The sequence below is a fragment of the Poecilia latipinna genome, unplaced genomic scaffold (genome assembly GCF_001443285.1).
Source record: "Poecilia latipinna isolate Pla-1442-1.1 unplaced genomic scaffold, P_latipinna-1.0 Scaffold1059, whole genome shotgun sequence".
NCBI lineage: Eukaryota > Metazoa > Chordata > Actinopteri > Cyprinodontiformes > Poeciliidae > Poecilia > Poecilia latipinna.
In genome coordinates, this window is record NW_015113675.1 from 24,334 (window position 1) to 35,024 (window position 10,691).

A 10,691-nucleotide genomic window follows, 5' to 3' on the forward strand; every position below is an offset into this window, starting at 1 on the left:
ATAATCCAAATCAGGCAACTTGACTCTTTGCCTATTAGTCTTTGCGAAATGATTCAAGCTCATATTCAGATTAGATGGAGAGCAGCTGGGATAATTATATTGTGTGTTATAATTATTGTATTATATACAATAATTATAATACACAATTATTGTGTATTATAATACACAATAATTGTGTATTATTGGATTTGTCTTTTGCACTTCTTATAATGATTTGTTTTCCTCAGAGAAATATTTTCTACTCCTTTTATGTGTTCAAATACAGAAAGAACTATTCTGTTCAAAGAGCAAGAAAAGCCTGACAAGAATTGTATGTTGTCAATACAAAGGTTTGCATTTTGAAATGCTGATCATATTTAAACAGAACTTTGAACAATTTGCACTTTTTTCTTGTCGCGTAACTTTTTTGCATTGTGTAAAATCATATAAAACGAACTCCCTCTGCATGATTGTGTGCTGCCTGCTTGAGTTAAAGGGGGGCTTTGCAGAATAAACTGGCTCCATTCTGGCAGCTTGAGAAGACAGAGACTGTGCTGAGGTGAACACTTTTGAAGAGAATCCTACATTTGTATGGCTGAATCGATGCAATTAAAATTGCCTTTTTTGAGTTAAGCAGTTTGCCTTCGAGCTCAAAGTGGAGACCTCAGCAAAGTTGTTGTTTTCTCTGTCTGCACCATTTAGCTCAATTCTATCATCACTGACAACCTGCTTGCAAACTTCAAGGCCAAGTGTGCATAAAACAAATCATTTCAGGGCGTCAGCAGATAATGTGGGGTAGTGATGCAAATCTGTTTACCGCTTTTTTCCCCCAATACATTAAAGGTGCTTTTGTGTTGCATCTTTTGATGGCATGTCATAAAGCAAAGAGTATGTGTGTGTGTGTGTGTGTGTGCGTGTGTGTGTGTGTGTGTGTGTGTGAGAGACGTGTGTGTGTTTGAAGGAGACTGAAAGGCGCAGAAAAAAAGTGATTAAATAGGAGCTTGTTTATACATGTTTGCTTTAACTGTGATTAAAGCAAATGCTTGAGCAAGTTGCTTTTGAGTATGTATATAGTTTTTGTAATTGGTTTTGAAGATATATGAATAACAATTTAGACTGTACACTAAATATGCTAATTATGTTAAGTAATAAGATTCTACATTTATTATTTGGCAATAAGAATTATTCTTTTGAATACACGCCAGTTGAAATGCTTAACACTCATCGCCTGAGGTTTTAGCGTTTTGAAGCCTTAACTGCAAAAGTTAAGCCTACAACTTAACTACCAATAAAGAAAGTTTTTCTTCCTTTTTTGGAAGGAAGATGCTCTTTCCAAAAGTTTTCGCACCCCTTCAATATTTCCTCTTTTGTCACATTACCACAACAAACTTTTATGGTTTCTTGAGTCACTTCTTTCTACAGCTAACTTTCACTTCAATAGCAGCTGCCTGTCTTCTGGGGTTTGTAGCCACCAGTTTCCAAATCAGGCAACTTAAATCTTTGCCTATTAGTCTTTGCGAAATGGTTCAAGCTCATATTCAGATTAGATGGAGAGCAGCTGGGAATAGCAGCTTTCTAATTTGGCATAAATCCTCTGATAAGCATTTTTGTCCTGCTAAGATAAAGCATTCCCGCACCTCATTGCTGTCACCTCCATAGATATACCATAGAGACGGCATCAATCAGTTTGTTGTGCAATAGTTTTTCAGTCAGTTTTTTCAGTCAGTCAGTTTTTCAACTTTGTATAGATATCAGAAGTGGTGTTTTTGCATGTGGACTAAAACGTTAAGTATTGCTCTCAGTATCTTAAGCCACATGTTTGCTGTTTTTACTGCATGGCTTCTAGCAAACTGTAAACATGACTTTCTATTAACGATTGCTTTAATTTCTTATCACTGTTTTGTAAAGTTCTAATTTGTCAAATGAACGAGTGAAAAAAAAAGTCAGCATCTTTCTAGAACTTCCACTTCCCTTCAGTTTTATTTCTGATCTGTCTTTTATGTTCCTTTGACTTTCTGATTCTGTTTGTTCACCAAAGTCAAGAAGACACCAAAGCTTTTACATTTGCCTTTATACTGACATTAGTAGATGACGTTTGAAACAACTGGTTGCCTGGGATTTTATTTAGTGGTCTCTCTGCATTGCCTTTAAATGGACTGGCAGCCTGTCCAGGGTGCACCCGCCATCCCTCCCCCCCACTTGCCCAGTGACCGGTGGAGACCCCTTTGTGACCCTGCAAGGATAAGAATATATAGATAATCGATGGATAGATGATGTCATAGTGACAGAGGCTGAATAGAAAGGCACACCACACTTTTCAGATGTTTATTTGCACTCTTTTCTTTCCACACTATTTTGTTTCACTCTCCCAAATGAAATCCCAATCAGGTGCACTGCAATCTGATGTGGTTGCATTCTGACAAAATGTGAAAAAAATGAGCAAGTGTGAGTACTTTTGAGGATCTGTAGTTTAAATCTCTTCCCTCAGACTTGCCAGAGTCGATGACTTGTCTCAGGCATCCTTTTAATCTAATGTCTGCTGTAAGTTCAGACAACACAGGGAAGTTGCCCGACTTGTTGTGCCGCATCTCCTGCTGACACTGCTTATCTTTCACAGCCTCGTATTTAGCAGCCTGCTCTTTAATTATGATTAGGCCGCTCACACTTCTCACCCTCCTCATCGCTCAATTACAGCGCAATATTGATTTGTTCCTGTAGAGCCTATCAAGGATGCACGACCAGGAGATCACTGATGTGCTCCCTAATATGATAAATGTGTTTTAATCCTACGTTGCATTAAAACGCCATCTCACACAGCTATTAGTCACTAAATTAATGATCAAAATTAACTGGTTTGGCAGTCGGAACGAGACTGGCCCTTGATTCGCTGTTCTTTGGTCATTTTACTCTGAAACTTTGTCCTCACATCTAATGAACCCACTTCTTTAAATGGAACTTTTGGTTAAACAACAATTTATCATCAACTATAATGAAAGTTTGTTTGGGATCCTTTGTTCCTTTAAGTTCAAGCACAGTCCCCAAGGTACGCACACACGTATAAATAGAATCCCGAGGTGCACTACATCTAATGGCAGTCACTCGGTTATAGATAGTTTCTGCAGTGGCACCTCCCAGTAACTTGAACGCTTCACGAGAGAGTGCAGGCTAGCCCCGGCCACAAAAGGAGAGCATGTGGCAGTGTCAGCAGCCTAGTGCGGCGTGGCCAGGTTTCCTGGGGCGAAGGCTGTGCTGTGCTCCATACGGAGGGCCTGTGCTGGGAGCCCCGGGGCCATGCAGTCCCAGGTCAGCAGATGGGCCTGTGATTATTATTTCCAGGCCTGTCTTACCTGACCACTTCCTCACGCCGTGAACAGCTGTTTCACTCGCTTCACTGAGACGCTACATGAACAGCCATTTTTCTTCTGTTCTTTACTTTGTACATAGTATAAATCTTTACTGTGACCCTGCTCTGGGCGCCATCCACCTGTGTCTTACCTCAGGCAAAAGCCCCCCTGGAGGATTGTTAGTCTTTTTTTTTTCTTGGTCTTTACCAAGGCAGGAAAAATGACTATCAGGATTGTTTCCAGACAATGGAACTAAGAAGGAAACTTACCCTAATTTCAGCTTAAAAAAAAAAAAAAAAAAGCCTCCAGTCAGTGTGTGCAAGCACTAGAATGATAGGAAAGAAAGAAGGGGCGATTTTCCCCGTTTTTAAAAGTTGATTTTAAAACATTTCAGTGACCATCTTGAGATTGAGTTTACAAAGTGATATTTGTTTTCTATTGATAATTTCAAGCAGGTGTCAGTATAATTTTTCTGAATAAGGTTGATGTATTGCAACTTGTGTGAATGTGCCGGTTTTTGTTTTGTTTTGTTTTTTTGTTGTTTTTTTTCTCTCTGACTTTGTCAGATTTAGCAATCACATAATGCAGAGTGTAGCGCTTTTGGACGAATACCCTCTTTAGTCAACCAATTCATCACTCTGCAGGGAATATTGTTCTACAACACCTGGTGTTCAGACTATTTCTGTGGTCTAAACACTGTTTGTACAAACCATTTGTTCTGCGTCCAACAATACTAGCAATACCTCATTACGACTCCATTATCCCTGGTGGATTTTTCCACACATCCTAAATATTATTGCCGTAAAACAGATTATTATCTATTTTTAATTTTCATGCAGGGAGACGTGCAGGAGGAGTCACACTTTTATCATTTTTTACAGTTGAGTATCGACTGGAAAAAAAAAAAAAGTGTAGTCTGACGTACAGTTGGATCCTAAATTTAAATGTAGTTGAAAATTTTAACTTTTAAAATAAAATGCTGAAAAAAACAATTACACAGTGAGTGATCTACTTAAAGGATTTGTTTTTGCCAAAGCCAAATCCAAGAGCTGACTGCATGTTCCCCATAATTGACTATTTGGTCAAGGAAAGTATCCATTATCAAAATCATTTTAATTATTGTGTTAAAGTGTCTGACAAACTAAATATAAATTTTCATTATCTGTTAGACAGAGCCGCCAAAATGAACAGAAATAAAGTTTGAAAATAGGTCACTTGATGTGTAATGAATCTAGGTAATAAATACGGTTTACTTGGTTGAACTGAATTATTTAATTAGGTTCATCTTTAGATCATATTCTAGCTTACTGAATAAGTACAAAGAATAAGAGATCCATGCAAGTTGAAAACTTACAGGCATCCTTTCTTATGATTTTTTTTCCCCCTCTCAACTTTTCCATCTGAATGTATTATTGGACATCCCAGTCTTTAATTTAATACACCAGCAGACACAAGCATCCTTTGTTCTGAGAGTACAACATCAAAAGTAAAAGCTTCACTGTAACGGGCTCCAAGAGAGAATTATAGTTCCACACAACTAATGGTTTTAGTAAGTAGTTGAAAAGCAACAAAAACAAACTGCAGGGAAACATCTAACCCCGAGCACAAAGAGAACTGCCGAGGCACTTTTAAGCCCCTCAAATCATTCAACATAGATCCGAGCAGCAAATGAAAGAGCAGAATCTGGCTTATTTATTGATGAAAATGAAATAGCTGAGAGAGGGGATTTCTTTGAAATGTGCAACATAAAATAATAGATTTTTCCCCGACTTTGTAAATCTAAAAAGGGCGAGTGAAGAGGCATAGCATGTTTATAATGCAGTAAAAAAATAAAAAATAAAAGAAAAGAAACACCCTTGGTGGAAAGATAGGGAATACACCTGGAAGGTCACGTGCTGGCTTTCAGAATTTCACATAAGGCTGCAGCCACTGAGCTGTTGATCAGACACCTCTTTTCACACAGCTGGTACATTTAGATTCCCGGCCCCTCCTTCAAATCCCACAGTGTGCTCTCAAGGAAATGTGTGGAAATGAATTATGGAAATTTCTGATGGGAAACTCGGTGCATTAGTGTTTCATTTAGCTTGCTCGTATCCCGAAGCCATGCTCCAACCTACAAGGGACAGAGCAGGAAAAATAACTCTCAGCGGCAGGGAAGCCCACAGGGGTGCTTCTCCGAGTCAGGGCACGGGCTGGTCGATTTATCTGCCAGTGGCCTGGGCCTGTCTGATACAAGCTCTCTCTCACAGGTGGATTTATCACCGTTGCCTAGAGCTGCAGGCCTAAAAACTCAATACAGGCCTTCATTTTTTAAAGTGGCTAAGTACGGCAACCTCTGCAACTCTCCTCAACCTCTGAAACTTAAAATGAACTCGTCTAATGAATTCTTTATTTGTATCCACCGTCCATTTTTAACAGAGTCCAAACATTTTAACCCAAGAGTTTATTTAATTTGGGCTCATTGTTTTAGTCAAACTCTAGTCTGTCCCAAAGAAAAAAATAAAAATAAAATAAAATAAAATAAAATAAAAAAAGCTTTTTATCAAAAATGTAGCAATACATTTTTTTTTCATTGGTTGTAATTTATTTTATGAAGATGTCGGATTACATTTACATAAGCAGGTGAAACGGAAAGTATTCCGGTTTGATGCAAAGTCTAATTCAATTCACCAACTCAGTTTTTATAGATTTTTCTCCATTATGATCTAAGTGTGAGTGTATTTAGTCATATTAAGTATCAAATTTTAATTAGAAATTTACTTTATTTATTTATAAAATGTTATATATGTTTAAGACAGAAATTGAGCTGGACCCATTTATTCCTGTAAAAGGTTTTGAGATGATCTGTGAAATAAACTCAATCTGAACTGATTTTTTTTTTTTTTAATTCCACTTTTTCAAACTTAATTTTTTGTTCCAATGTTTTTCAAGTACAGTTCTTGTACGTTGGCTTTGTGGAAACCTTTTAACCACATAGTTGATCTATGCCATTGCATTTAGTTTGTAAATGTAATCACTTCTTGAAAGCAGGTTAAATTGTGAAACTTCTAATAAACCCTACAGGGTTGGGTGTCATCCTGTCGCCCTACTAAGTGTGCAATGATACAAAACGGAAAAATTGTTGCATTGCTTTGGAAGACCATGCAGCTGAATTGATATAAGAAGCTTACATTATCACACCAGCCTGAAGGGTACATTTTTTTCACAGTGGATTGTGCAAAGAATCTAAAAAAAAACAATAAAAAAAACCCAAACATGCAAATTCAGTTTTACTGGCATACAACCTGACTTTGTGAATTAAATGTGTGACTTTGTGAATTTTGTACGGTGCACCTCAGGGCCACCATAGTTTTGAAACCAGGCTGTTTTAAGAGACCTCAAATGTAGTTTAATTTGAGGTCTGGGAATTATTTCTAATTTGCAAGTGTGCACGTTGTCCGGCTATATACCTTTTAGATGCACATTTGCAGTATATTAAATTAGGATAATTTAATAGACTGAACAGAAAAAAATTCACACATTCTTCAAATATTGTTGACAAATCTGTATTTTAGCAGACAATACAATATGGCGTAGACGAAGTAGATTTGCCCTTACCTTGGAGAAATAAAAAATCTTTATTGAGGAAGTTATTCAAACCTTATTATAAACATGTACAACATGAATATTCTGCACTATAAAATACATGTTTGAAACTCAGGCTAACATTTTATTTTATTTTATTTTTGTAGTTTTAATGTATTTCCATACCCTTTTTGACTTTCAGTTATGTTTAAGTGCTAAATATTTAAGTGTTAAACTTAAATATTGGAAAATATGCTGAAAGAGTCCATGCTTACACTACCTATGTTGTGCACAGAGAAGCTTTTGCTAATGGAAACTGAAAGGACACAAAAGGCTTCAGCAAAACTAAAATTTCAAAGTGTGGAATGTTCTCCCGTGAAGTTTGGAAAATATCAACTCCTTTAAAGCATGACAAGCCAAACTGACCAACAAGAGAATGAGGGCTTTTATGGAAAAAAGATGACTGTCCCTCTAAATAATGGGCATCTGTGGACATTTCCTATAGCTGTGTGGGTTGGCCAGACATTGTTTGGTCTGGTCAGACAGTGAAAGTCTGACCTTTCAGTCACCTTTCAACCACATTAGATGATTAGATTTTTTTTTTTTTTTTTTTTTTCTTTTTTACATGGAAATATCTCCACATCTTCACATAGTTAGATGACAGATAATGCATTTTCATTTTCTTGGATAATGCACTTCTTTAATTCAATAAAAAAGATCTGGATAAACTCCAATGGGAAGTCAGAAGCCATGTGTATCAAAGATAAAGCTGCACATTTGTAACTGTCATCACAACATAATTTTGTGCAAGGTAAAAATTCCTAACAAATCCTCAGATGCAGTAGTTGTCTGGCTATTAAACTTTAAATGCCATGCACTCATCCTCTTTATCCTATTGATATAGAGGATGAGTTGGATGGACTCTCAGAGTCACTGATTACCACACCTGGTACAGATGATCGCTGCTGTGATCAAATAGTTTGATCATGGATCAAGTCAAAGAGGAATGAGGAAAACACAAATTGGCCAAAAAGCATTTCTCATTGCAAAATTCAACAATAATATTCCAATCACTTGGTATTCTCATGTCTTGGAACCTAACTAACAGTACTGCCACAAAACTCAAGCTTAAATCTTTGCTAATTAACTAGAACAGCAGACATCACTTTTTGATAGTAAAACAAAACAAAAAAAGAGGTCTATTGAGTTTATAATTTCTGTTTTCAGGGAGGGCAACATGATTCCAAAAATTGTGGGTAAATGTAAAATGCTTTGACGCCTCTTGTGTGCAGATTTTTCTTTCGTTACAGTTATGTAATCCCAACTCCTTTTTTCCCAATTTACTTTAAGCCATAAATACTTCTTTGGAGCATAGTGTTCACACAAACTTGTCTCTTGTTTTGAATTAATATTTTATTGTACTGTGTTCACAGTTTTTATGTCGTGAATATTATCATGGCTGATGCTGTATTATTCTTGGATGGACTTTCACTGCTAGTTGAGTCCAGAGCTGATAAAAGTTTTAGCAGCCAAAATCACTAAAGCTCAGGGAAAATGTTGGGAAGATTATGATGGGGGGCGAAAAGAATAGTGACCAAAGTGTAGGCATATCATGATCAATATTTTTTATAGGATATTCAAATGCGATCCTGCAATCTAGAGTGTTCCTGACATTGTACAGCCCTAACTTTACTCAATTCAAAATGTAGCAACCCCTATAAGCCATCGAAAAAAATGGTTTGAGGGTTCTATCACTCACTGTCTGTTACAATGTTTACCAGAATGATTCTGAGTTCCTGTGAAAGACAAGTGGATTTTACTACAAGTTGTACTTTACTACTACAGTGTCTAATAAAATGATTTTTATGTAACTTAACACAGCACTTTTGGTCACTTTAATTTTCTCCTGCAGCTATTAATCAAACCCATTTTATGAAATCCTCATCAATATTTGTTGAAGGCAAGAAGTCTTCACCTGCAAGAAAACCTCAAAGGTCAAAAACCATCGTCTGGTAAATTAAATCAGACTGGAAGGTAAAAAAAAAAAAAATCTTTATTTGTATCAGTTAATCATTTTCTCTTGTCAAAGGCTGACCATGAAAAAGTAACTGGATCTTGACCTTGCTGAAAGTGCACATACAAAAAGTGTGCATCTGTTCCTTCTTTTAATTATTTATTTAGTCGGCTTCGTTTTGATAACCAATATCTGTTTTCAGTAGCACATTGTTGCAGCCAAATGGTTCCCTTGTGGGAGGCAAACCCTTCGGCCAGCGGCAAGCTGGTCCCAGCCTGCTGGCAGCAGCAACAGCGTGCACGCTTCACGCCTGAGCCACACCTCCATTCACACAGTCCGCTACGCCAGCCTGCAGTGCCTACCTGGCAAACGCTGCTGCAGCTTGCCAAGGAAGATTTATACCTGGTGTTTGACCTACTTCAGTTTGCATCTATATTAGTAAAGGAGAGGGCTTGGTTGTGGGAAAGAGAAAGGTCACTGCGATCCCAGTTCTTTCACAGATGCATCAGGATGATGGAACAGACTAATTTAATGAGCAACAGTTGTCCTCTTGGCTGCTACAGTTGCTCTGCTCAGATCCGTTTGGAAACCTGGCCATCACTGCGCACAAATCATCATCTGACACAGGCGGAGCGCCGATACTTTACAGGTGAAAAATGCGTCTGGTGGAGAAAAAGTTAGAACACTTTGAAAACTGAATAATGCTTTCATGGTTACAGTTGATGGTGAACAAAGCTATGATAATAATAAATGTTTTAAGAAGCACTTTTCAAAGCAATCAAGAACAGTGTACAGATCAAGCAGTATAACAAGAAACAAATTAAAAACACAATACAGAATGATAGATAATGTATAGGTTAATATTACAGTTGCATGCAAAGGGTTTCTCTCCCTTTGTGGCACTAATCAAGTGAGGAGAGTAAAATCATATATTTATTTTTTTTAAATGTGTTTTTTTAATAATGTAACTTAAACCTTTATAATCTAGTAACTGGTTTTCTGCAGCTGTTTGTAATTTTTTTTAAAGGATTGTCATAAAATGGAAAAAAAAAGTATTTACACACACACACACACACACACAAACATTGCAATTTGGAGGGAAACGGATGCAACTTCTGTTAAACAAATAGGAAAATAAAATATACAAAGAACTGGTGAAAATTAAATCAGAACAGCCCTCAGCCTCATGTGTCTTTGGGGCTTACAAAGGTTTTTTTTTTTAACTTAAAGAAGAGACAGACCCTCTCATATTGTTGCATTTGGAGGATTGATCATGTTGAGCCTTGCTTTGCTGCTTGTGGCAATGGGAACATTTCACTGGCAGAAGTGAAAGAGAATCCAAAAGCATAATAAACTGGCTTGTTTATGTAAAAATTCAGAACTTTTCAAACTGAGCAGTTGTTTTTGGTTAAGTTGAGATGTTTTTTTTTTTTTTTAATGGAAAAAGATCAGACCTTGTTTTTTTCCAATAGTTTTAGCTGTCAAAACAACAACTTCCCCCCCCCCCCCCTCTCTTGCCCCCCCACTAGTAACAATGAAACACTACAGGTAAGTCACCTGGCACTAAACCTAAAATAATTTGATGTCTGTGGAATGAGACTCAGGAGAAATGTGCTGGTGCACTGGGTAATTTGAATGATAGAATAACTTTCCTTTTGTTTATGGGGGGGTCGGGGGGGAATCTACAGCTAATATATTCAGCGTATTTGTGGTCATGCTCTCCAGTTTTTATCACCTAGAGATGAGCATTAAATCACCTCACAGGGGGAATGAGTCGCAGGAACATGGGG